Here is a 27,506-nt window from a genome sequence, read left to right as displayed (position 1 = left end):
ACACTGTGCTGTAAGGTATATAAATGTTAACAAGAAAAAAATCTTTAGTCTTACTTAAGCAGTTCATAAAGCATGAATCACAAGTAAACATTTATAATACACTACGCATTCTTCATATATATATATATTTATATATATATCCTTAATACAAGAGTAAGAAGGGTATTCACTGATTAATTGGAAGTGTGGGGGAAAAACAAGCATTAAGGGAAGCTGAAATAATTCTCAAAATAGTAATAATCCAAGATGAGAGAAATCATTATCTCCTAAAAAAATCAACAACAAATTACTGAATTATAAATAGACAAAATTATGTCTTTAGAGCTATTTGCCTTAATATTCTTAGTATAGACCCCCATATAAAACCCTTAAGTGCCATACACAGAATTGTGCACAAGTTTCATTCCTGACAAAAGAATATGAGGTAGTGTAGCACAGTGAGTGTCAAGAGACCAGAGTTCTCTGGTCCATGTGCATCCACTTACAGGCCTTGGAACTATGCACAAGTTCCTCAAACCATCTGAACTTCAGCAATATGGAAAATGAAGAGTTGGATAAAGTGACCTCCAAGATATCACCAAGTTGAAAATTACAATCCTAAAATATATCTTAATACTTAAAAAATAAGCCATAATAAAAATAAACAGGTTCCTAAAGGTAAGTCATTATCCAACTTAGAGGAGGTCTGGAATCTTCAAACCATATAGGGTTACCCTGGTGTGGGTAAGAAATGTTTTCAAAGGAAAACAGAAAGTAAGTAAAGGTATTATAATCAAGCTGTAAATTTTCACTCAGCTGCCTACTAGGAAATTACCACCCCAGTTACCTACACAATTTGCTTTACTTAAGTGATTTCTTCACTAAGTTCTACTTTCCATCTTTTATGTTAAGGTTCCTGAGGTATTAAGGTGAGGACAAGAAATCCTAGCTGGACTTGGAATAGTATTATTGGGAGACAAACCTGAACTTGGCACAGATTTCTGCTTAAGTGCACCAATTACACCTCAGAGAAAGGTAAGAAATTGTTCAAATTTATAACAGAAAGGAGAGAAATAGGACCATGTTGTTTACTGCTACACAGCTTTTTTTCCCTCCGTGTGTAAATGTCTACTTTTGCACACAGTTGGTAATTAAAATTTTACAGAACAAGTTTCTACATACGCAATGCTTTTCTGTCAGTAAAATGTAAGTATATTGTGTTTTGGCTTTACCATCAAGAAAACAAAAAATTAAAAGTATTATCATGTCTTTCTAATATTTATGTCAAATATCCTTCTAGATTTATTTTTCTTCAATCCTTTCTAGTTGATCAAATTGCTGTTTTCACATTGCCAGTCTGATCACAAAATTGCTACTTTACAGCAGAATATTTTTTGCTGACATAAATTATGGGATCAGAGATACCAATGCAGTTTCAAAAAAGGGTGTGTGTGTGTGTGTGTGTGTGTGTGTGTGTGTGTGTGAGAGAGAGAGTGGGGGAGGGAGAGAGGGAATGTGTGTGTGTGAATGTGTGCATCCATCTTTAAGGAAAGGATAAAGAAATGTACATATGAAACAAAATACCACTTTCCAATGTAAGCCCTAGTAAAAGGCCTACATCAGAAATATACTTTCTAGCATTTCTCAAATCAAATACAGTACTGAATTTGAAAACCATTCACTAAGAACATACCAAGTAAAAATGAAGAATACTTTTATCAAGACTGTTACTCTATAAACCTAAATTTAGATTTATCTTTCAATTAATATCTCACTACAATGCATATTCTAACTACAACATCATGATTTCTTTGACTCATGAAAACATATTTTAGAAATTTGTCTCCTTTCACATATAGTGAGCAGTTTGGTTCAGTACCCCCAAGAGATGAAAAACTCATCTCAATTTACAACAGTAAATAAATAATTCAGTTAAAACTGAAAGTGGTACCAATCCAGCAAACTATTGATGGAGAGGTTTGGCCTTCCATGAAGCCAGAACAACATAAAAGTTTTCAATGGGGATTACTTGTTCAGACAAGTTACAAAGATTAGAAAAATACCCAGATTAATTATGAAACAGATAATATTTTCATCTTATGTAAAATAAATACCAGAAACGTATATAGGGAGAAACAATACCAGTGGTATTAAAACTTTAAGCATTTTAAGCTTTGAACTTTATATGCTGATAATATGAAACAAACATTTAACAAAAAAAGCAATAATACAAGTCAAAACCTAACCAAAGGCCTCTATCAACCAAAAAATTGAAATTTTCTATGCAAGTCAGACAAAACGAAAAAAAGGAAAATTAAACCCAGAAAGCAAAAAAACCAATCAAGTCTGTTCCAACACTGAAGTCAATATCCAAATCACACACAGAACCAAAACGGGTAAAACACTCAGGTCTACAAATGGATAAGCAGTTCCGATACAATCCAGATCCCGACATTTTCCCACTCAGAAACAAATGCAGTGGAGCTTTTCCTAGGGAAAAAGGAAAAAAGCTCTCCAAATGCTTTTTTTAAAGTGACATCTAGAAAGTGTGCCTCTTTCTGTCTCTTTCCCTGGCGCCTCATTGGAGGAAGGAGGGGGTTGTTTTTGTATTCTCCCCCACTGGAGCAAGACACAATCAGATGTTAGCTGGAGGAGAGAAACCACTTTTGACAACAGCAAATAAAAATAAAAAGTGCCCTTTCTACTCTGACAGGATGGGCACCCACCTCACACACCCCTCCCCACTCCAGCCCCTCCTTCACTGCCCCCCCAGCACCACCCCCTCCTCACCCCGGAGCTCCACTGCGTATGTGGTTTGGTGCTACTGTTGCCCCGGAGTTAAAGTCAGAGCCAGAGGAAGGCAATGAAGCCCCCACAGACACACTTACCTTTCCTGCCCCCCACTTTTGAGTGCCTTCCCTGGAGCTGTGGAGGATGACACAAAGGGTAATAAAGCGGGGGGGGGGGGAGTGGAGGAGGAGGAGGAGGCGAAGGAGGAGGAGAGCTGGGGAAGTGGCTGCTCCCGGGTGTAGTGAGATGTCTCCAGCCAGGGCCAAGCAGCAGCAGCAGTAGCAGCAGCAGCAGCAGCAGCAGCAGCAACAGCAGCAGCAGCAGCAGCAGCAGCAGAGAAGGGTCTGTGTTGCTAAGAGGCTTTTGGTCTCTTTCTCTCCTTTCACGGCCAAAGAGGAGGAGGATGGAGGGGGCTCGGGAGGGAGGCTAGTGGAGGGGTGAGGGGGTAGGAGTCGTGGATGGGGGATTTTCGAAGAAGAAGAAACTCCTTCTCCTTCTCTCTCAGGCTCAATCCCCCTCTCAGGTCTCAGGGCTGGAGGGTGGGGGAAGGAACTCAGCCGCCTTCCCCCCACCCCCCTCAATTCAAGGTTGAAGTGGGGTAAAATTAGTGTCCTGTCCCTTTAAAAATAGAAATAAAAGGTGCCCCCCCTCTGCCACTGCCTCTCTCTTCATCATCAGCTGCTGCTGCTGCTGGGGTCTCTCTGCTTGGGGGGGGAGGGGGGGTTCGGGTAGAAGAGACGGGAGGCACTCACTGCGCATGTCTCTCTCTGACGGGAGGCTGGTTGGTTGAAGGGAGGAGGAGGGGGAGGGGAGGAAATGAGATGGTTTCCCAGAAGGCTCCGAGGCGATCGCGACCCGGAAGACATTGTAGCGGGGGGGCGGAGTAGAGAGGCGGGGGCGGGGAGTGGGAGGAAGTCGCTACTCTTTAACACCCCCCCAGTCCCCTCCTCCCCCCTAAGGGAGAGTGGAGAAACGGAAGTGGGCGTGGACGGAGGCGAAAGGAGGTCACGTGTTCGTGCGGGAAGGGGGCAGGATGGGAGAGGCGGTGCCTGCGCAGGGCATGCCGGGAGTCTTGGTGTAACGTTGGCAGCAGCAGGTGAAGCGGAATAGAGAACGCGGCGAGAGCAGCCTGTGAGGGGATTCCCGCGGTCTCCAGAATCCTGCTCTGCCCTGATAAGGGCAGGCTTTTCCGTGAGAGGTAACATGGCGTAGGCAGGCCTCAGAAAGAAAGCCGTGGGCGCCAGTGGCGAAAGGCGAATCGAAAAGGGGAGGACGGAAGGGTGTGGAGACTGGGAATGCGGGAAGGGGGGCAGGCTTGTCTAGGCCTGGCAGGCCAGAAACTAGGCGGGCTCCTTCCGTCTCGTGGCTTCCCTGTGAGCCAGCCGGCGACGAATGCTTGACGAGCGTCTGGCGTCCTGATGAGAGTAGATCTGTGGCAGGTGGTGACTACACCCCGGTGATGGTGAGGAATGTGTTGGTCCAGGTGTAAGAGAGGAATGGGATCTCAGGAGCCTCATTAGATGACTCTGGTGAGTGCTTCTTCAGCTCAGAGCGGGGCACCTGTCCAGGGAGAGAGAGAAGCTGTGAATTTTGACAACTTCTGGCATTAGACGCAGTGTTTATATGGGGTTTGAGGACCATCAGCCCTTACTTGGCTGACCTCCCTGGAATTCTGGAGAGGCTTTGGGGAGGGAGCAAACTGGGAGTTCTTCAGTGGAACTTCCCTCCGTGACTTGCCTTGCTCCCGCAACACAACGCCTGTGGCTGTTCTCAGAAGGGCATGTGAGATTGTGTAACCCTTGATAGCGTGTGTTATGGTTGAGAGAGAAGGGACATCATCGAAGTTTGCCCTTTCTGTAGTGTAGATAACAGATATTTTTAAAAGGTATTTTAAGTGTCTTTGGTTATTAGCCTCGGATTTAGAGTCTTTGGTTTCTCAACTAGGTGCTACTATTTTTGCTGGAAATAGTTTCCCTCATGTTAATTAAGAATATTTAAGAAAGGATTCATGAATTTTCATTACTAGAGTTTTTTTTTAGTAAAGTAGCACTGTTTCTTTTTCACATTCAGTCCATATAATCATAACTAAAGCCATTCCAGTCTTTCAGTTATCTTCCTTTGTAAAGGTGCTTTGAAAGATTATGACCCATGTATAGTTTCTTTTAAGGCCGAGAATCTGAAATTCTTCATGTTTATTGTGTTGGTGTTATTTAATTGTGTAGTGGTTCCTTTAGAGTACTCAGTTAAAGTTCCTACTTATTTTTCTTGTATGTTTTGACAGTGGATTCTATTTATGCATCATTGACTAGTGCTTTTACCGCTTTCTGTGTGTGCAGTAATGTTGTCAAATGGAATAAAAACTAGACTCCTGTGCCTTAATGTTTTGTCTATATTGGAACCAAATGTTTGCCACTTTAGAACAGAAAAAAATTATAGCAGAGCCATAAAAGTGCCTTAGATAACAATTTTTAAATGTTTTTTATGGCAAAATACTAAATGTGCAAAAGTGTACAGATCATAGATATGCAGTATAATGAATAGATATAAAGTGAACAAAATGTGCAAAAATCGTAGATATACAATATAATGAATAATTATAAAGTGAACACTGTAATCACCACCAAAGTGAAGAATTAGAACATTGCTGGCACCCTCTCCGCCCCCCCCATTCATTCTTATTCGTTCCTCTCTCCTCACCACACCCAAAGGTTAATTGGGATTGTCTGCATTTTTATGGTAATGATTTCCTACTTTTATTTCAAGTATTTTTTACCCACTTTTGTCAGCATTCCTAAACAATATACATTAATTTTGCCTGTTTTTTACCTATATGTAATTGAATTATGTTATGTATAGTTTTTCTCCCACGTTGAAAATTTTAATCCTGTTAACAGCTTTAGTTCACATATTTTCATTGTTGTATAGTAATGTTTATAGTATAGTAAGTGTAGTAAGTTTTTTAATGAATAAACCGTAATTAATTTAACTAGTCTAGTATTATGGACATTTGGATTGTGTCCAGTTTTTGGTGCTTAGAAATAATGCTTCTGTGAATGTTCTTACACATGCATTTTATGTACATAGCATGCATTTCTGTAGACTGTAGATTATGCCAAACTTTCCAAAGCGAATATATAAATTTAGACTCCCACCAACAATGTATGATAAATCCTTTTTTCTACAGTTTTCATAACAATTGATATTTTTTGTTTTTGCCGACCTGATGAAGGTAGCTTTAGGTTATTGTTTTAATTTGCAGATCCTGGTTATTAATGGGGTTGAGCATTTTTTTAAAAAAGTTTATTGTGTACTTTAGAGGCAAATGTTGTGAGGCATTATGTTCCTGTAAGTGTCTTTACTGTACCCTATTAGTTTGACTGGATGTAGGATTCTAAATTAGTAATGTTTCTCTTCAGATTTGAGAAGGAACTCTTAGTGTTTGATATAAAGTTTGAAGCCATTCTTATTTTTAACACTGCACTTTACTTTCTTCTCCCCTATGGAAGCTTCTACAACCTTTTTTGTCTGAAACTTTTAGAATCTTCTCTTTGTTTTACTCAGTGTTCTGAAATGTCACAGTAATGTGAGGTGACTTATGAGTCTATAGAAATCTACTTTGCTGTGCATTTCATGTATTCTTTCAGTCTGGCAACCTGTATGCCTCAGCTCTGAGAAAGTTTCTGATACATTTTCTGTAATTTCCTTGCCTCTGTGGTTTTTGTAACTGCAATTAGATATTGTACTCGTGGACCTATTTCTTTTCTCCCATTTTTCATCTTTTTCCAGTCTTTTGCTTTTCACTTGCTGGGAAATTTACTTGATTTTTTCAAGCCTTGAAACTTGTGTTGTCATATTTTTAATTTTGAATACCTTTTTTTTTTATCTTTCTATTTTTTCCCAAAGCATTCTGGTATTTTTTTTCTCTTTATGGATTTAAAGTTTTGTTTTGAGGTTTATTTCTCCCTGCGTGCTCTGTGTTTTCTAAGTTATTCTTTCTGTTGGTATATTTTAGTCTCATTTTAGAGGCTTTCCTCAGCTGTGTTGTGATCCTTGATTCTGTGTTCAAATTTAGGGGCATTGGAAACCTATTTCATGTCTCTCTTAACTTAGCTAGGGTTTGCTAGCTATTGATGGTTCTCACTGTGGAAAGATTTGGCTGGGACATATTTTGGGGGGAAAACCCTGATATCAATTTCTTTAGGTATTTGGAAGCTTTTTCTCTGGGGCCAGTAAGAGTCCAACAAGAAAAATTTTCCAGTCTTCTGCCTATAAGTCAGTGGTTCTCAGCTGTGGCAATAAGATCTCCCCAGGGGACATTTGGCAATGCCTAAGAGACACATTTGATTATTAAGAATGGGTTCCTACTGAAAACAGGTGGGTAGATGCTGCAGGTGCCTTTGAAAATCCTACGATGCACAGGGCAGCCACCCACAACAGACAGTTATCCAGTTCAAAATGTCAGTACTGCCTATCATGAGAAATCCTGCTCCAGGGTATAAGCCTGATTTCCAGTGCTCTGAGAACCAGGTGAAAGCAGAGCTCAGGAATCTCAACATTCCCTCCCTCCCTCTCTCTCTGTCTCTCTCTCTCTGTCTCTCTCTGTCTCTCTCTCTCTCTCTATTTATTTATTTATTTATTTATATTTATATAGATAGATAGATAGATAGATAGATATTCCTGCCCTAGGCAGGAATAAGCAAATATTGTTTCCATATGACAAGTCTTTAGCTATTATTTGAAATGCTTTCTTTGTAGTGAAACTGTAGTCACAAAACATCAGCAGAGGACCGTGTATCTGAATATATCTTTGTGGGGTTGTGTTATTTTTAACCACAAATTGGCCACGAATTGTTTAAAGAAATTGAAAATATTTTTGCGTTGAATGGTTTAGGAATGAACACATAATAGTCTACTAATTCTGTTTTGGGGAATGTGTTTCTGCTGTTAAAATCTAAAATGTTCCTCAAACAATCCTTTATTCACTTTAGGTCTGTAGTTTCTAGTGGAGATGGGACTGCCTCCTACGGGGTGTTTGTGGGGCATTTCTGGTCCCAAGGACGGCAGCCAGTCCCAGAGAGGGCAGGGGCCAGGATAGACTGCCTGCGGTGCTCGGGGTGGTCCAGCATGAGGAAGAACGGCTCTGTGCCCCCACGTGCCTTTCCCACGTCTCCCAGGATGTTTACATGGGTTAAAAAAAAAAAAAAGAACATTATGATTTGAGCCTAGTACTCCATTTTTAAAATAAACACATAGTATTTTTGCAGGGTTTTAACGTACACTGAAATTTTCCACAAATGCAATTAGTGAATAATTTGAGGGAAAATAGTACTTTGTTTTGTTGGGAACTTTACCAAGAGCTGTTCATCATTTTGGCAATGCCCTTATGGTATCTGAGCTGCTGGTAGGGCACACCTGTATCCGTATTCGTTTGTAGCCATGGCATGCAAATATATAACAGAGGGAATTGGGGATTCATTATATATATATAGACCCACTTTGTGTTCTGACGGAGTGGAATAGAGGTTCTGTTTAATTTTAACCATTTTAGCACTGCAGGTCTTTTGGAGATGGCTTTGTCAATGAATTCTAGCCAAAATTAAAATACTGGTTATTAAGTGACCTTGATGTTATGTGTTCATCTTATTTGGACAGGATTGGCTGATGAGTCTGGATAGCTTTGTATATTTTACTAATGCTTTAATGGGAAAATAAAATGTGAGTTGACCATTATAAACTAGGAGGTAGATGAAGTATGGAACAGACAGTTGTTCCCCATCCTTTTATTTCAATTTGTTTCCCCCTTTTCAGCCCCAGTCTGCCTTAAATGCTTATCTTCAAGAAAACATTTGTTGGGGTTGTTAGTTTTTCCTAATTTTTTTCTCCTTAATCTCACATTCTTCTCTGTCTCCCTCCTAACCTCTATAAAAACACAACAAAATCTTAGTCTTTTATATTTTATACTGCTTCCTTGATTAATATTGGAATTGAAATTTAGTATGACATTTTGACTGAAAGGTTGAAGTTAGACTTGGCAAGATTAAAATTCTAAGTGTGTTAGCTTTTCTTTTGGCACACATATGCACATTTTCACGTTTCTTTAGGGCTTTCATCTTTCTGCAATTTAAAAAAAATATACATATTTTTATGTAGATGACCCAGAAGTGTCAACTTATATTGTTCTCAAGTCATTTCTAGTTCGGTATACGTCTGGGTCAGCTTACTTTATAATGAGTAAATACCAAAAATATTTTCTCTAACAGTTGGGTGGTTTATATCATGTCCGGTTGTGTTATAGTGCCACTCTGATGCAATGTCTCATGGGCCTAATGTATTTAAAATTTTATGTTGAAATAAGTTTTATATATGTGACATACATTTTAAAAGTTTTTTACTGTCACAGTTAGCACTGATTATTCTGTATACTCAAATTATAAGATACATTATTTAATTTAAATACACAAGATAATTATTTTGTAAGTTACCAAAAAGTAATATACATCCAGTGTAAAAATGATCAGAAAAAATGAAAATTACCTATAATCCCTACACCTATAAATCTGTTAAGATGTTGATATATGTAATTTTAGTGTTTTTTACCTATGTTTCTATACATTTATTAACAAAGCTGGATCATAAAATTTTGTTGTATTCTTTTAAAAGAAATAACATGTAGCTAGCACCTTTCCAATGTATTAAGTACTTGTATAAAATAATATGATGCTTATTTGCTTTATATTGCAGATATCTGCCAGCCTCTGGGAGCTATGTTCCTGAATAATGCCATGATCAGTGTTGACAAGAGAAAATAAAATACAAAAAATTTTCTCATTCCCTATATAAATGTTCTTTAAGCATCTGATTTCTTTAAAAACAACAACAAACAGATGAATTAATTTTAAAGTAGTTTTAAAGTAGCTAACATTCCCCTTGAATTACCGTCCATTGTTTTACAAATATTCCTGTAGGATCACAATCTGCTAAAGCAGATTTTGCCCATACATTTTATTTTTTATACTTCGTTTTATAGATTGTCTGTCTTACTGACTTGAACTGATTATCTTTTGTGCTTACATTTCATTTTCACAAATCTTCTATAAGCTTGTATTCCTACCTGGTGTTTTCACAGATTGTGCCTTTGATTGTGCCTTTTTTTTTTCTTTGAAATTTTTTAATGGATGTGGGTTCTTTTTCGTTTGTTTGTTTTCCAGAAAAATTGAGTGTATAGTACAACGAATTGCTATATATCCACATTCACCCAGTTCCTCTTACTATTAACCTAGTTTCCCTTATTATTAACATTTTGCCTTAGTGTGGTACATTTGTTGCAATTGATGAACCAGTATTGATGCATTATTTTAAAGTGTATAGTTTACATTAAGGTTCACTCTTTGAATTGGACATTATGGGTTTTGACAAATGTATAATGACATATATCCACAATGACAGCATCATACAGAATAGTTTAACTGCTCCAAAGTCCCCTGTGCTCTATGCTCCCATGCATGCCTTGAACTCTTGGCAACCACTGATTTTTCATTATCTCCATAGTTTTGCTTTTTCCAAATTGTCATATGGTTAGAATCATACAGTGTGTGCCCTTTTCAGATTTGGTTTTTCCCTTAGCAATATGCCTGTAAGTTTCCTCCATTTCTATTCATGGCTTGATACCTCATTCCTTTCTAGTGCTGAATATTTCATCTTATGGACGTGTCACAGTTTGTTTATCCATATACCTACTGAAGGGCACCTTGGTTGCTTCGAAGTTTTGGCAATTATGAATGAAGTTGTGATAAACATTCAGGTGCAGGTCTTTGTGTGGACATAAGTCTTCAGTTCGCTTGGGTAAATACCAGGGTGCATGATTCCTGGATTATGTGTAAGAGTACATTTAGTTTTGTAAGAAACTGCCCACCTGTCTACCAAAGTGGGTATACCTAACGTTTTGCACTCCAGTCTGCAATAAATCAGAGTTCTAATTACTCCATGTCCTCGTCAGCACTGGTCTTGTCATTGTTTTGGATTTAGCCATTCTAACGGTTATAGATTGTTGTTTTAATGTGCAATTCCCTAGTGATACATGATATTGAACATCTTTTTTTTTTTTTTTTTTTTTTTTTTTTGCGGTACGCGGACTTCTCACTGTTGTGGCCTTTCCCGTTGCGGAGCACAGGCTCCGGACGCGCAGGCTCAGCAGCCATGGTTCACGGGCCCAGCCGCTCTGCGGCATGTGGGATCTTCCCGGACCAGGGCACAAACCCGTGTCCCCTGCATCAGCAGGCGGACTCTCAACCACTGCGCCACCGGGGAAGCCCCTGAACATCTTTTCTTATGCTCATTTGCAATCTGTATGTTTTATTTGTTGAGTTGTGTGTCCATATCTTTTGTACATTTTTAAGCTGGATTGCTTATTTTCTTATAGTTGAATTTTAAGAGTTCTTTGTATATTTTGGATACCAATCTTTTATCAGATATGTGTTTTGCAAATATTTTTTCTCAGTTTGTGGCTTGTCTTCATTCTCTTAATGGTGTCTTTTGCAGAACAGAAAATTTTACTTTAAATAAAGTCCATTTTATCACATTTTCTTTCATGGTTCATACTTTTGGTGTTGTATCCAAAAATTCATTGCCAAACACAAGGGCACCTACATTTTTCCTATGTCCCTTTTTAGAAGTCTTATAGTTTTGTGTTTTACGTATAGGTCTCTGATCCATTTTGCGTGAAAAGTATAAGGTGTATGTCAACTCATTTTTTTTGCCTGCAGATGTCTAGTTGTTCCACACCATTTGTTGAGAAGCAGAGAAAGACTTCTTTCTCTTTTGAATTGCTTTTGCTTCTTTGTCACAAATTAGTTCACTATATTTATGTGGGTCTATATCTGAGCTCTCTACTCTGTTCCATTGATTTGTTTTTCTGTTCTTTCCCCATTACCACACTGTATTATTATTATTATCTGTTATCTTAGTAGTAAGTCTTGAAGTGGGGTAGTTTCTGACTTCCAGCTTTGTTCCTGTTCAGTGTTGTATTGGCTGTTCTGTGTCTTCTGCCTTTTCATGTAAACTTTAAAATCAGCTTATTATATCCTTAAAATAACTTACTATAATTTTGATTGGGATTGCATTGAATCTGTAAGTCACGATTGGAAGAACTGACATCTTAACACTATTGAGTCTTCTATCCATATACATGGAATATCTCTCCATTTATTGAGATTCTCTTTGATTTCTTTCACCGTAGTTTTATAGTTACCTCATATAGATCTTATACATATTTTATTAGATTTATACATACATTTTTTGTGGGGCTTTTTTTTTGATGCTAATGTAAATGGTATTATATTTTTAATTCCGAATTCCAGTTGTTCCGTTACTGGCATAGGAAAGCAATTGACATTGGTAATACTAACCTCTCTCTCTCCCCCCCTCCCCCTCCCTCTCTCCCTCTCTCCCTCTTTCCCTCTCTCCCTCTCTCCCTCTCTCCCTCTTTCTCTCTCTCTCTCTCTCTCTCTCTCTCTCTCTCTCTCTATATATATATATATATATATAAAAAACCTGCACCCTTGCTTCAATACCTTATTGATTCCAATAGTACCTATTGTGAGTGTAGATTCTTTGGGATTTTCTACATACACGGTCATGCCATCTGCAAACAGAGACATTTTTACTCTTTCCTTCCTGTGTACCTTTTCTTTTCTTGTCTTACTGTATGATGTTGACTAGCAGTGGTGATTCTTGCATTGTTCTTGATCTTAGTAGGAAAGCATCTAGTTTCTTAGTATTAAAAATGATGTTAGCTATAGATTTTTTTAGTTTTTTTTTTTTTAACCAAGTTAAAAAGGTCCCTTATAGTCCTAGTTTGCTGAAATTCTTTATCATGAGTGGATGTTGGATCTTGTCAAATGCTTTTTCTGCAAAGAAGATATTTCTTCTTTATCCTGTTGATGTTGTAAATTACATTAATTGCTTTAGGAATGTTGAATTAACTTTGCATACCTGGAATAAATCCCACTTACTCTTTGTGTATAATTATTTTTATGTGTTTTTATTTCTGTGTGTTTATCATAGAAACTTTGGAAAGCCAATAAGGAATCACACAGATAAGAATTGTGGTGCAGAATGGAATAAGAGACTCTCTGTCCTTGCAATATCTTTTATTTTCAAATTGAAGTATAGTTGGTTTACAACATTGTGTTAGTTTCTGGTGTACCACAAAGTGATTCAGATATACATATATATACATATTCTTTTCCATTTATTACAGGATATTGAATACAGTTCCCTGTGTGATACAGTAGGACCTCATTGTTTATCTATTTATCTTTATCATTGTTTATATTGTTTATCAGTTTATATCTGCTAATCCCAAACTCCTAATTTATCCCTCCCCCCCTCTCCTTTCCCTTTGGTAACCATACGTTTGTTTTCTATGTCTGTGAGTCTATTTCTGTTTTGTAAATAAGTTCATTTGTATCATTTTTTAGAATCCACATATAAATGATATCATATGATATTTGTCTGTCTTGTCTGATTTACTTCACCTAGTATGGTAATCTCTAGGTCCATCCATGTTGCTGAAAATGGCATTATTTCATTCTTTTTTATGGCTGAATAGTATTCCTTTCTCTCTCTCTCTCTCTCTCTGTGTGTGTGTGTGTGTGTGTGTGTACATACATACACTGTCTTTTCTCCATTGTGTATTCATGCCTCCTTTGTCATAGATTAATTGACCATAGGTGCATGGGTTTATTTCTGGGCTTTCTGTCCTGTTCCATTTATCTGTCTCTTTCTGTGCCAGGACTCTACTGTTTTGATTACTGTAGCTTTGTAGTATAGTCTGAAGCCAGGGAGCATGAGTCTTCTAACTCCATTCTTTTTTCTCAAGATTGTTTTGGCTATTTGGGGGCTTTTATATCTCCATACAAAGTTTAAAATTATTTGTTCTACTTCTGTGAAAAATACCATTGATAATTCAATAGGGATTGCACTTAATCTGTACCTTGCCTTGGGTAGTATGGTCATTTTAACAATATTGATTCTTCCAATACAAGAACACGGTATCTTTCCATCTGTTTGTATCGTCTTCAGTTTCTTTCATCAGAGTCTTTATAGTTGTGGTATTACAAGTCTTTTGCCTCCTTAGGTAGGTTTATTCCTAGGTATTTTATTCTTTTTGATGTGATGGTAAATGGGATTGTTTTCATTTTATTGACGTAAAGTTGCTTGTAGTAGTCTCTTAGGGTCTTTTCTATTTCTGTGGTGCCAGTGGTAACTTTTTTTATTTCTGAATTTATTGATTTGGGCCCCCTTTTTCTTGATGAGGCTGGGTAAATGTTTATCAATTTTGTTTATCTTCTCAAAGAACCAGCTTTTGATTTCATTGATCTTTTCTATTTTTTTAGTCTCTATTTCATTGATTTCTCCTCTGATCTTTATGATTTCCGTATACTAACTTTGGAATTTGTTTGTTCTACTTTATCTAGTTTCTTTAGGTGTAAAGTTTTGTTGTTTATTTGACATTTTTCTTGTTTACCAAGGTAAGCTTGTATCGCTATAAACTTCCCTCTTAGAACTGCTTTTGCTGCATTGCATAAGTTTGGATCTTGGTGTATTCATTTTTATTTGTATCTAGGTATTTCTTGATTTCCTCTTTGTCTTCTTCAGTGATCCATTGGTTGTTTAGTAGCATATTGTTTAGCTTCCATGTGTTTATCTTTTGCAGTTTTTTTTCTTGTAGTTGATTTCTAGTCTCATAGCATTGTGATCAGAAAAGATGCTTGATATGATTTTAGTTTTCTTAAATTTACCAAGGCTTGTTCTGTGGCATAGCATGTGATCTGTCTAGGGCAATGTTCTATGTGCACTTGAAAAGCATGTATTCTGCTTTTGGATGGGATGCTCTCTATATATTAATTCAGTCCATTTTTTGGTTGAATGTGTTATTCAAGGCCTGTGTTTCTTTATTGATTTTCTGTCTGGATGATCTGTCCATTGATGTAAGCGAGGTGTTAAAGTCCTCTACTATTACTATGTTACTGTTCATTTCTCCTTTTATGTTAATATTTACCTTATTTATTGAGGTTCTCCTATGTTGGGTGTGTATATATTTACAATTGTTATATCTTGGATTGATCCCTTGATCATTATGTAGTGTTCTTCTTTGTCTCTTGTTCTTTATTTTAGTTTTAACGTCTATTTTGTCTGATATAAGTATTGCTACTTCGACTTTCTTTTGATTTCCGTTTGCATGGAATACTTTTTTCATCCCCTCACTTTCATTCTTTATGTGTCTCTAGATGTGAAATGAGTCTTTTGTAGGCAGCATTTCGTAGGATTTGTTATTATAGGTCTTTTGTTCCCCCTTCTTTTGTTCTCTTGTGACTTGATGACTATCTTTAGTGTTATGTGTGGATTCCTTTTTCTTTTTTTGTGTGTATATTGTAGATTTTTGGTTTGAGATACCATGAGGTTTTTGTATAACAGTGTGTATATATATATGTGTTTGTATGTATATATGATTGTTTTAAGTTGTTGACCTCCTCAAGTCCATATTAAAACCCTGTGTTGGTACTCTCTTTCTTTCATGTATACTGTTTTTATAATACTGTATTTTACATCTAATTGTTCTGTATATATATCCCTTAACTGTTTATTGTGAATATGGATGTTTCTACTACTTTTGTCTTTTGAACTCCCTACTAGCTTTGTGTGTGGATGATTTTCTGTCTTTACTGTATGTATGCCTTTCCCAGTGAGCTTTTTCATTTCGTAGTTTTCTTGTTTCTAGTTGTGGCCTTTTCTTTTTGCCTAGAGAAGTTCCTTTAACATTTGTTGTAAAACTGGTTTGGTGGTGCTGAATTCTTTTAGCTTTTGCTTTTCTGTAAAGCTTTTAATTTCTCCATCAAATCGAGTGAGAGCCTTGCTGGGTAGAGTATTCTTAGTTGTAGGTTTTTCTTTTTATCACTTTGAATTTATCATGCCTTCTGGCCTGCCGAGTGTCTGCTGAAAAGTCAGCTGATAGCCATATGGGAGTTTCTTTGTATATTATTTGTTGCTTTTAATATTTTCTCTTTATATATATATATATTTAGTATGTATTTATTTATGTGTTTGGCTGCATCACGTCTTAGTTGCAGCATGTGGGATCTTCGTTGCCATGTGTGGAATCTTTAGTTGTGGCATGCAGGATCTTTAGTTGCAGCATGAGAACTCTTAGTTGTGGCATGTGGGATCTATTTCCCTGACCAGGGATCGAACCTGGGCCCCCTGCATTGGGAGCATGGAGTCTTAGCCACTGGACCACCAAGGAAGTCCCTATTCTCTCTCTCTTTCTTTTTTTTTTCCTATTCTCTCTTTATCTTTAATTTTTGTCATTTTGTTTACAATGTATCTTGGTATGTTCTTCTTAGAGTTAATCCTGTATGGGACTCTGTGCTACTTGGACTTGGGTGACTGTTTCCTTTCCCAGGTTAGGAAAATTTTCAGCTATTATCTCTTAAAATATTTTCTCAGGCCCTTTCTCTCTTTCTTCTCGTTCTGGGACACTTATACTGCGAATACTAGTGCACTTGATGTTGTCGCAGAGGTATCTTAAACTGTCCTCGTTTCTTTTCTTTTTTTTTTGTTAAGCAGCAGTGATTTCCACTACTGTCTTCCAGCTCACTGATCCGTTCCTGTGTATCATTTAGTCTACTGTTGATTTCTTCTAATGTATTTTTCATTTCAGTTATTGTATTTTTCATCTCTGGTTGTTCTTTATATTTTCTAACTTTTTGTTAAAAACTTCTAACTTCTCACTCTGTGCCTCTGTTCTTCTCCTGAGTTTTTTCATCTTTACGATCATTACTCTGAACTCTTTCTCAGTTATATTGCCTGTCTCCACTTCACTTAGTTATTTTTCTGGGGTTTTATCTTGTTCCCTGCATCTGGAACATATTTTTCTGCTGCTGCATTTCTCTGAGTTGCTTTTTGTATTTTTATGTGTGTGTCAGGTTGTTATTATTTTTTTTTTTTTTTGCAGTACGCGGGCCTCTCACTGTTGTGGCCTCTCCTGTTGCGGAGCACAGGCTCCGGACACGCAGGCTCAGTGGCCATGGCTCACGGGCCCAGCCGCTCCGCGGCATGTGGGATCTTCCCAGACCGGGGCACGAATCCATGTCCCCTGCATCGTCAGGCGGACTCCCAACCGCTGCACCACTAGGGAAGCCCCAGGTTGTTATGTTTTTAACCTTGGAGAAGTGACCTTCTGTAGGAGACATCCTATGTCTCCCAGCAGTGCACTCCCCTTTCATCACCCAAGCTATATGTTCTAGGGTTTTCCCCTAAGAGGGCTGCATGGGTCCTTCTGTTGTGGCAGGTTGACTATGTAGGTGGTCTGGTAAGCTTGGTTGCCTCCTAGTCCGGTTGGTTGCCACACTCTACCTTGTTTGGATGCTGCTGGCTGCTATTTAGTGGGGCCTGGTCACAAGGTGGCTGGTTGCAGAACCCTAGGGAACCCCAGGGCTAGTACTGGCTCTGCTGGGTAGAATCAGGGTCCCCAAGACTCTGGGACTGTTGCCCACCCCCTGGGAGGTGGAGCCAGATCTGAGGTTAGACTACTGGCAGGCAGAGCTGGTTCCTGGAATCTGGCTGCAGGCCCTGAGGTCCAGAGCTCATTTCAGATCGTTGTTTGGGTGGGGGGGTGTTGGTTCCTCACACAGTTGAGTATGGAGTCTGGGGTGGCCCAAAGCTTCCATTCACCTGCTAGTGGACAGGACCAGGGCCCAGCTGGTCCCAGGGTAGGGTCTGGCCTGCTGTGGGTGGCCTGTGTCCACAGGCTTCAGGATTGTAGTTTTCTGGTGTCTGCTCCCTGGTGGGTAAATCTGGTCCAGAGGCTAGGGCAGGCTTCCTGGTGGGAAAGGCCATGCCTGCCCATTAGTGGGTGGAGCTGTGTCTTGGCCCTTGGGTGGGCAGGGCTGTGTCTAGAGAGTTGTCTAGAGGCAGCTGTGGGCTCAGGAAGTCTTTAGGCATCCTGTCTGCTGATGGGTGGTGTTGCATCCCCGCCCAGTTAGTTGTTTGGCCTGAGGCGGTCCATCACTACAGGCTGTTGGGTGAGGCCAGGTGTTGGTGCTAATGAGTGAACTTGGTAGCTGTTGGCAGCTTGTTCATATGGTTAAATGTTCCCAAATATGTCAGCCACCAGTGTTTGTGCCCCTGGGTGCACAGGCTGCAGCCGCCTCTCTGGGAGACTCAAGACCAGAAAGTAGGTCTGGCCCTGGCTCCTATCAAATTACTGCTTTTGTGCTGAATCCCAGTGCACATGGTATTTTGTGTGCCCCTTTCAAGAGTGAAATCTCTATTTTTCCCAGCCCTGTAGGGCTCCTGCAGTTAAGCCTGCTTGCCTTCAAAGCCAAATGCTCTTTGGGCTCATCTTCCTGGTGCTGGAGCCCCTGGGCTGGGGAGCCTGACATGGGGCCCAGAGCTCTCATGCTTGTGGGAGAACCTGTGCAATATAATTATTCTCTATTTTGTGGGTCACTGACCTGGGGGGAATGGGATTTGATTATATCACAAGTCTGCCCTTCCTACCCATCTTACTGTGGTTCCTTCTTTATGGTTTTAGCTGTAGAAGATACTTTTTGGCAGGTTCCAGTCTTTTTCATCCATGGTTGTTCTGCAGATAGTGTGATTTTGGTGTTCTCATGAGAGGAGGTGAGCTCATGGTCTTTCTACTCTGCCATCTTGGCTGCTCTCTTCTCCAAGTTCTTTCACATTCAAGATGGCATTCTGGAATGGCACTGCTTTTAAAACCTATAGTGGACACTATGCTGTCAGGGCTTTCACTGCAGAGCTTGGACAGCAGACTGGTCTTGCCAGAGCTCATGAGGCCTATGCAGAACAGGTCATCCTCTGGGTATGCAGGCGGTAGTCCCCTGCAGCAGAGTGCTCTAAAACACAGATATTCCATGTATAGAAATGCCTTCGTTATCCAGTGATCAGACATCCAGCAGCCTAAAGCATCTGGAATGGCTCCGAAACCCACAAAAAAAAAAAAAAAAAAGCAGCACTGTCATTCATAATTTTTGCTTTTTGATTTTTCTTATTTGACTTTTAATCTCTGTATTGTGGGATTTTCTAGTTATCTTTTTATTATTTATTCCTAGTTTAATTCCATTATGGTATTAGAGCATACTTTAATATGATTTCTAGTCTTCCAGATTTTAGGTGTGTTTTATGGCCCAGAATGTGGTCTGTCTTGGTGAATGTGACATGTGAACTTGAGAAGAATGTGTATTATCTTATTGGAGAGTTAATTCCTTTATCAATATGTAATGCCCTCTTTATTCCCAATACTTCTTCTTGCTCTGAAATTTGCTCTATGTGAAATTAACATAGCTACTTAAACTTTCTTTGGATTAGTGTATGTCTTCTTCCATTTCTGTACTTTAACGTGTGTCATTTTTAAAGTCAGTTTCTTATAGAGAACATAAAGTTGTGGTTTGCTTTTTTAATTACTCTGTTTTTAATTGGTCTATTTGTTTAGACCATTGACATTTAAAGTCGTTACTGACATAATAGATTTGTATCTACCACATTTATTACTGTTTTCTTTTGTTTCTGTTGTTCTTTGTTTCTTTTTTGTCCTCTACTCTTTTTTTTTTTTTTTTTTTTTCTGCCTTCTCTGGTTTTAACCAGGCATTTTATATTTGGGTTCTTTTCCTCTTTCAGCCTATAAATTATACTTTTTAAAAACTTCTTTTAGTGGTTGCTGTAGTACTTGCAGTATACACTTATAAGCAATACAAGTCCACTTTCAAATAACACTGTACCATTTATCAGGTAGTACAAGTATCATATAACAGTATTTCCAGTTCCTCACTCCTATCCCTTGTAACATTTCCTCTCATCACTTCTACATTGTTAAGCATATCAAGGGTATTCTTTATTTCTGTGCCACTGTTTTCTATTTCTGGCATTTCCTTTTGATTCATTCTTTGCTTGTTACACTGCCCATCTGTAATTGCAGGTTGTCTGCTTTTTCCATTAGATCCCTTAGCATATTAGTCATAGTTGTTTTAAATTCCCAGTCTGTTAATTCCAAATTCTCTGCCATATCTGAATCTCATTCTGTCTCTTCTCTTCAAACTGTGTTTTTCTCCTTTTATTATGCCTTGTAATTTTTTTGTTGAAAGCCAGACATGATGAACTAGATATAAGGAACTGAGGTAAGTAAGTCTTTAGTGTGATATTTTATGTTCCTTTATCTCAGAGGTAGACTGTGTTTATTGTTTACTGTACCTGTATGTGTCAGAAGCTAAAATTTCTTTTTGTGTCCTTACTTTTGTCTCCGCTCTTTTCTTTGAATTTCTTTAGCAATTCCTTAAATAAGGTCTGAAAGCTGTTCTTTTAGTTGTAATCCCCTGTTAAAATACCCAAGCCCTATCGATATGGTAAGGTGTGAGGGGAGGGGAAACATTCCATGTTTGTTTGATTTGGTCTTGGTTTTGTTTTATGTTTGTGAGAGAGCCTGTGTGACTGGGATGTGACTTTCACAGGTGCTTGTCAGTTTCCTCCCCCCATTCTCCAACACACACATTACCCTTTTTAGGTGAGTCAGGAAGGCTAGAACGAGCTAGAGTTGTATATTTCTTTTCCTCAGGCCAGTTACGCTCTGGTAAAAGAGTTTCCTTTCAGGGCAAGCCCTGTTAAGGAGGACAGAATGCTCTTGGATGTACTTCACTTTGGGTACTTTTCCCTTACCCCTGTTGAAGCAGGAGGAGACTTTTCTCTGGCCTTCTCTGAGAACCTAGTGAGGTTCCTGGAGGTAAAATTCAGGAAAGTTGGGAGGCTTCCCCAAGCCTGGGCCCTCTTGGAGTTTTTAACTTAAACTTGTCTACATTGAGTCTCTAGCAGTTTGTCAGTTACATTTTAAGTTTTCATACCTTGGAACTAGCTTCAGTGTAATTTCTGTTTCCAGGCTTCTGCTCCAATAAACTGTGATTCTCTATATCTGCCTGTGTGTCTCTAATTTTAGAGGAAACAGTTTGCCCTATGACCTCATTCCTCTTAGGGATTAAGGGCGAGTTGTTGTTCTTTAGTTCAGTTTTTTTCTTGTGAGGACAAGAGTATCAACCTCTAAGCTCTTTACATGGCAGACAGAAAGCCTTGATCCTTTTTGAACAAAAAATGACATTTTTTTTTAAACCAAATTCACCAGGACTTTAGTTGAAGAGTAATTGTCTTTCATTGTGTTTGTATCGTGACTTGGTTAACTAATTTCCTTGTACTGGATATTTAATTTTTTCTTTTTATAACTAGAGCTATATTAAACATCCTTTCAGCTAAGTATTTGTACATATCTGTGATTATTTCTTTTGAGTAAAATTCTGAAAGTGGAATTGCTGAATGGAAGGCAGTAAAATTGTGGCTTCTAGTACTGTGTGTTTGTACCATTATTGTGTGTTAGTTTCAGTAACCACAACTTCACCAACCCTAAGTATTGTCCCAACTGAAACAAAACACTTTACTTTCGTATGCCAAAAGTGGTATCTCATTTAATCTTTTTTTCATTTAGTTTTAATAAAGAACTGCATTTTAAAGATGAGATTTATTTTTTATTTTCCTAAGTAATTTTGTATTAACATCAGAATATCGCTTAATGATTTTGCCACTCATCAATGATAGCTAATAAGGCAGTGGAATGTTAAACAGTGCAACTTTCCAGTTTACTACCTCAATATTGTTATACTGCATTCATTAGTCACTGAAACAGGAGCTGCTTACAGATGCTTAATTATGTAATACAATAAACTGATTAATAAATTTGTATATTTTCATCAATAAGCATACATAATTTAACAAAGTAAATATAAACATGTTGTTTCAATGGTTAAATTGATAGTTCGGTAACTTAAATTGAGCATTTTTCAGTTTGAAGGAATCTTACAGCCCAACTTTTATTGGGAAGAGCGGTAGTGTTTAAACTCATGTTATATATGGGAACCACTTAAAATTGGGTTAGTGAGTTTTTGTTGTTGCTTGTTTTCTCTAGAATGCTATTAAGTATTAGTAGTAGTGAACATATTATTCATGATTTTATTTGCAACACTGTTTACAATGGATTTTTGATACCTATCCTATTTCAAAGAACCAGGTTTTTAGCAATCTAAAAGATGCATTTTCTTATTTATATATTATATTTGCTAATATTTGAGGCAGAGTCTCTGTTTCTCTTTATGAATTCTGTGTGAGCTTTATCTGTAAAAATTTTTTACCTTTTGTCCAGTTTTATTTACAGAGGTTATATCAGGTGTGTAGAATAAAGTTAAAAGGCCTATATCTTTTTTCCTAGATATTGGAACTGTTTAAATCCTTTTGAACTTCTGTTTTGAGTGTTTAGGTTAAAAATTATATTTCCAGACTACCTTGGTCTATAGCCATTTGGGGGCTTAGTTTTGAGTACCCTTTCCATTTCTTTTGTGATAACTAATTCAGGTTTTCTGCCTCTACTTTCCTTACTATTTATTATTTATTAGTAATTATTTCTTCAATTTTGTGCTTTGACCCTTATTTTCCGTTATGCAGTCTTTCGATTTACTTAATTTTCTGCGTAAGTTACTTGTTGCAAATTATATTTATTTTCGTCTTTAATAATAAGTTTGTTTAATACTGTACAGTTCTGCACCCAGTTTCAGCCTAGGGTTGTGGGAGGGGCAGGTTTTCCCATACCACCAAGCACTTCTCAGACACCAGGTGAATGTCCTACAATTCAACTTAATTCTGACACTTTTTACCCAGAGGTGGCATCAGATTCCACAGGTTAATGAGTCAGTCTTACAAGACACCCCCAGCCCCTTCAGATGCCAGTTGCAAGTCAAGGTTGTCACCTGTACTTCTGATCAACCCACTATAGTTCAGAGGTTCCAGTGACAACCCCCCACCCCACCCTTGGGCTTGATTAATTTGCCTGAGTGGCTCATAGAATTCAGAGAAACATTTTACTTACTAGATGAGCAGTTTATTATGAAAGGATGTAACTCAGGAATAGTCATTTGGAAGAGATGTGTACGGCAGGATATGGGGAGGGTAAGTGGAGCTCTGAGACCGTTCGTCTCAGAGTGGCTGCTACTCTCCCCAAATCTCCACATGTTCACCAACCCAGAAGTTCTTCAAAAACAATACTTCGGGGATTTTTATGGAGGAGGCTTCATTACATAGGCATGATGAATCATTAACTCCGTTTTTAGCCTTTCTCCCTACTCAAGAGAATGGGGGGCAAGGCTAAAAATATCCAAGCTTCTAATCATGTATTGTTCTTTCTGCTGGCTATCCCTCATCCAGGACCCAACCAGGAGCCCACTGAAAGTCGCCTCATTAGAACAAAAGGCACTCTTACCACCCAGGAAATCACAAGGGTTTTAGGATCCCTGTGTCAGGAACTGAGTTTAATAACCAAATATTAGAACAAAAAATGCTCCTGGTGCTCTTATTACTTAGGAAATTACAAGGGTTTCTGAAGCTCTGTGCCAGAAACCAGGGGCAGAGACCAATATATATTCTTTATTACCTCACAAATACCATACATTTTTCTCTAAATTTTACCTTGGTCATATTCTCTAGATTTTGTGATATTTTTGCGGTTTTGTTTTTCTTGTTTTTTTTCTTTGAACAGTAAGTTTACAGTATTCATGACTGATTCTCAATATCAATAATTGGATTATCAGTACTTTTATTTTTTTAATAAATTCTGAAGGAGTGTATATTAGTTATTTGTTGCTATGCAGCAAACTACTCCAAAACAGTTGCAACCAGTAGTTGCTTAAAACAACATTTATTTTCTCACAGAGTTTCTGTGGGTCAGGAATTCAGGAGCAGCTTAGATAGATGGTTGTGGCTCTTGGTCTCTCATGGGTTATAGTCAAGATATTAGCTGGAGTTGCAGTCATCTGAAGGCTTGACAGGAGCTGGAGAATCTGTATCTAAACTGGTTCACTCATATGGTTGGCAAGTTACTACTTACTCCTGGCAAGAGTCCTCAGTTCCTTATGATGTGGACCTCTTCATAGGGTTGCCTTACTGTCTTCCCTACATGGCAGGTGGCTTCACCCAGAGCAGGTGGTCCAGGGGAAGTCAAATTTTCTATCCTCAGAACTCACACTCCATTATTACCACAATAACCTGTTGGTTATACTAGCCAGCTCAATAGTGTGATAGGGGATTACTCAAAGAAATGAATACTAGAAGATGAGAACCATTGGGGACCATTTTGGAGGTTAGTTAAAGTGGAATAAATAAAACCTTGCACTTTGAGAATAAGATCTCTCTTAAGAGGGCCAGAAAGTTATCTGGGGCACCACCTCCCCGTCTCAGACCTCAGTACCTACTCCAAGTATCTTCTGAATTTCTTGTATAAGAAATTCTCATTTTATACATAGAGACCTATAATTGTTGCCTTCAGTTGGGATAAATGGAGCAACTGAATATTCAGCGTTGGAGATTAGTATGCTTTTCTACCATTCATTTTCCTTGTCTTCTCTATGTTCATTGTCCTGCTGCTACTTTTTTCTTTTGGCTGTGCCCTGGGGCTTGTTTGTGGGATTTTAGTTCCCTGACCAAGAATCAAACCCGGCCCCTCGGCAGTGAGAGCTCAGAGTCCTAATCACTGGACCTCCAGGGAGTTCCCTGTTCTGCTGCTACTTTAGATCTTACATTTATTCTGGAGTTCCCCTGAGGAAACTTATTTTTTTTAAGTCTTCTTTTATTAATATTGGGTTGTAACTCCCTCTATACTAGTGGATTTTTAGCCCATGTGCTTTATGTCTTCCAGATGTTCTTCAGCATTCTGGTCATCTCAGCTTTTTAGCTTTCCTGATTGCATAGATTTATCCTTTTTATTGTTGTTTCTTCTGTGACATTTCTGAAGGAAGTCAAGGTAAACTGAAATAGTCAGCCTTCTTAAAGGGGAAGCCTCTGCTCCTGAGCCTACCCTTTGTTAGGGTTGACTCATTGTTATGCAGTCTGGTCTACCTCCAAAGGGAGAAAAGACTATTTCCCTGGGTGCTTTCTCGTGTTTACTTAGAAAAGACCATTTTTTTTTTATTAGCAAGTAGATTGCACCACAAATCCAGTGTCAGAGATTCCATGTTTGTTTACCTGCTGCTGCCTTTTCAAGGGAGTAATCTGGATATCATGAGCTAGTTCTGTTTTATTTAAGAATTAGGAAATTGATAGCTCAGGGTGTATTTGAGTTTTTTTCAACTATAATTTGAGTTCTCCCTGTAGCCAGTTAATGGTCCTTTTGTTTATGGTTGTTGGGCGTTTTTTGTTTCAATGAGGGTGATTTTTCTTGTTTTCCTTACATCAGTGGTTAAAGAATAGCATTTTCGCAGGACAGAGAATGGCGTGTACATGAGAAAAGCTGTATATAGGATGACATCAATATAGGAAACAGTATATTTGAACCTATCTGCTCAAAATCAATCATCCGTTAGTTGTCTCACTGACAGCCCTTTAACCTTGGGGGAAAGAAAGATTTACAGAAAAAGGATGGATGTATTGCACCCGAGTTCTTAACCTAGATCTGCCTGCAACTGGATCTGTGAGTAAATTTGCGTCTCAGGTTTTCCTATGTGAAAATGAGGGAGTTATATTTAGTGATCTTTTAAAAGTAAGTGAGTCTATAACTTTTATTAAGACAGTTTGGATAGTCTGTTGCATTTAAGTAATTACAATGAATGGTTATTTTGCAATGCAAGGAATAACTTAAGTTTTTTGAGCATTCTCCTGGTTTGGAGTCTGAAAAGGATCATGTTTTCTTCTGTATTGTATGATGTTGTATAAGAAATTCTAAGCTGCCTTTTTAAAGCAAAAAAAAAAAAAAAAAAAAACTTTTTCTTAGCACTCTCTCCCGTAAAAAAGAAAAGCCAACTGTTTTAAGATCTTATTACAGTAAAAATGCTTAAACTCAAGTTTTCATCTGTCATGGCAAAGTTACCTAAACATGCTGATTGGGGGGGGGGGGGCGCTGTGTATTCAGTAGTAAACACAATTGGAGAACATAATTTCTTTGGCCCTAGTGCTCAAATTGTAGGAATTTGGTCTCCTTATGTTTCCTGCATAAGCTGAAAGTCTCATTAGAAACATACTGTTCTTAAAGTTTTTAGCAAAAATTCTTAGTTTGTATTCACATGGGTAATTTCTAGAAATTCTCAGATTGTTTCTCTCTAAGGCAATGTTTTCAATTTTCTCTCTACTAAAATAGTTTAATTAACATTTGCTGATTAATTCATTGGGGTTGTAGCATATAATATTTACATAAATTCAACTGTGAGCATGTCAAAGGAAAAAATTATTTTAATAGTAGGGAGGATTCTATTCATCATTTTTCTCAAATGAGCATATGCCCTGGAGTAATGGCTCTTGCGAAAAAGTACAGTACTACTTTATAAGCAGTTCAGAGCTTTTCAGAGAAAATTTGACCATATGTGCTCTCTCCTTACTCACTGACTTTAGTGCCAGGTCTTAAATCTTGAGTCCCATGTATGACACTTTCCTCTTTCCAAAAAAAAAATAATGTTTTCATTGAATTCAAATCTTTGTTTCCTTTATACTGTTTATCCATCCAAATAAACACATTAGCTTTGATTCACAAGCTTAATTCTTCCTTCTATTCAGCACATTTCTAGTCAGATTCTATGTGCTCAGAGAATGTAGACTACTGTTAGCCAGTGTAATATTTAAGATGTAGTTATAACATAAATCAGTACCAATAAAGTGTTATAATGCATTCCAAAAGCTGGAAGGGTTTCTAGATTCTTTGCAAGTTTGTGTAGCTTCTTTCACTAGCTTCTTTCATAGTTCAGAAGTGAATATATTTTATTTTTAGATATGTGTCTTAAAGAAGTCCTCCCGGGACTCCCCTGGTAGCGCAGTGGCTAAGAATCTGCCTCCCAGTGCAGGGGACATGGATTTGAGCCCTGGTCCGGGAAGATCCCACATGCCACAGAGCAACTAAGCCCGTGCGCCACAACTACTGAGCCTGTGCTCTAGAGCCCGCGAGCCACAACTACTGAAGCCCGGGCGCTTAGAGCCATGCTCCGCAACAAGAGAAACCACCGCAATGAGAAGCCCGCGCACCGCAATGAAGAGTAGCCCCCACTCACCGCAACTAGAGAAAAACCGCGCGCAGCAATGAAGACCCAGCACAGCCAAAAATAAATAAATAAATAAAATTTATAAAAACTTAGAGAGTAAAGAAGTCCTCCCAATATTATTTCTTTTTTATGTATTCTTTTACACTAATGCAAAGTTTATACTTCTCATCATTTGCAAGGGGTGTTCCATGGTTAATAATCATAAAGTACTGTAGTAACTTACAAATGCCTTTTTTTCCTGAAGATTTCATGTTGTTAAACCTATGATTCTCCCACTGAAGCTGTTTACTTAGTTTGTGATGGTTGCACATATTCTCAAAAACAACTCGATGGGCATATTTGATGTCAGGATTCTAATCGGTACTTTATAAATAAATACATTTACTAAAAATATATATGTAGAGTACCTATGCACATATATGTATGCATAAATATACACATATATGTGTGAGGGTGTGTCTCCATGTGTATATGTGATTCCAGGCAGTATTGAAAACTCAGAGGTGAGAGACAGAATGGCTTTTCTGGAGAATTGCAAACATTTCCATTTGGTCATTTTTGAGTATTAGACATTATAAAATATTTTTCTTCATTTTAATATCAATTAAGAAA

The 27,506-nt window shown here is 38.1% G+C and overlaps 1 protein-coding gene across 3 annotated transcripts in view; it reads left to right on the top strand.

Annotated features, from left to right (window-relative positions):
• The first annotated feature begins 2,986 nt into the window (after positions 1-2,986).
• ORC4 (origin recognition complex subunit 4) overlaps positions 2,987-27,506 on the top strand; it is a 96,640-nt gene continuing 72,120 nt past the window's right edge. Inside the window, exon 1 of one of the 3 annotated variants that reach the window (XM_060106176.1) lies at positions 2,987-3,111. The gene's annotated coding sequence lies outside the window, so the exon portion shown is untranslated. Of the gene's footprint in view, positions 3,112-3,817; positions 3,968-27,506 lie in introns of those variants that run through there. The other 2 variants (XM_060106174.1, XM_060106175.1) reach the window with 2 other exon arrangements.

Source organism: Mesoplodon densirostris, chromosome 8 (assembly GCF_025265405.1).
Source record: "Mesoplodon densirostris isolate mMesDen1 chromosome 8, mMesDen1 primary haplotype, whole genome shotgun sequence".
Lineage (NCBI taxonomy): Eukaryota > Metazoa > Chordata > Mammalia > Artiodactyla > Ziphiidae > Mesoplodon > Mesoplodon densirostris.
The sequence above is the reverse complement of the archived record's forward strand: the minus strand, read 5'-3'. Positions and strand labels throughout refer to the sequence as shown.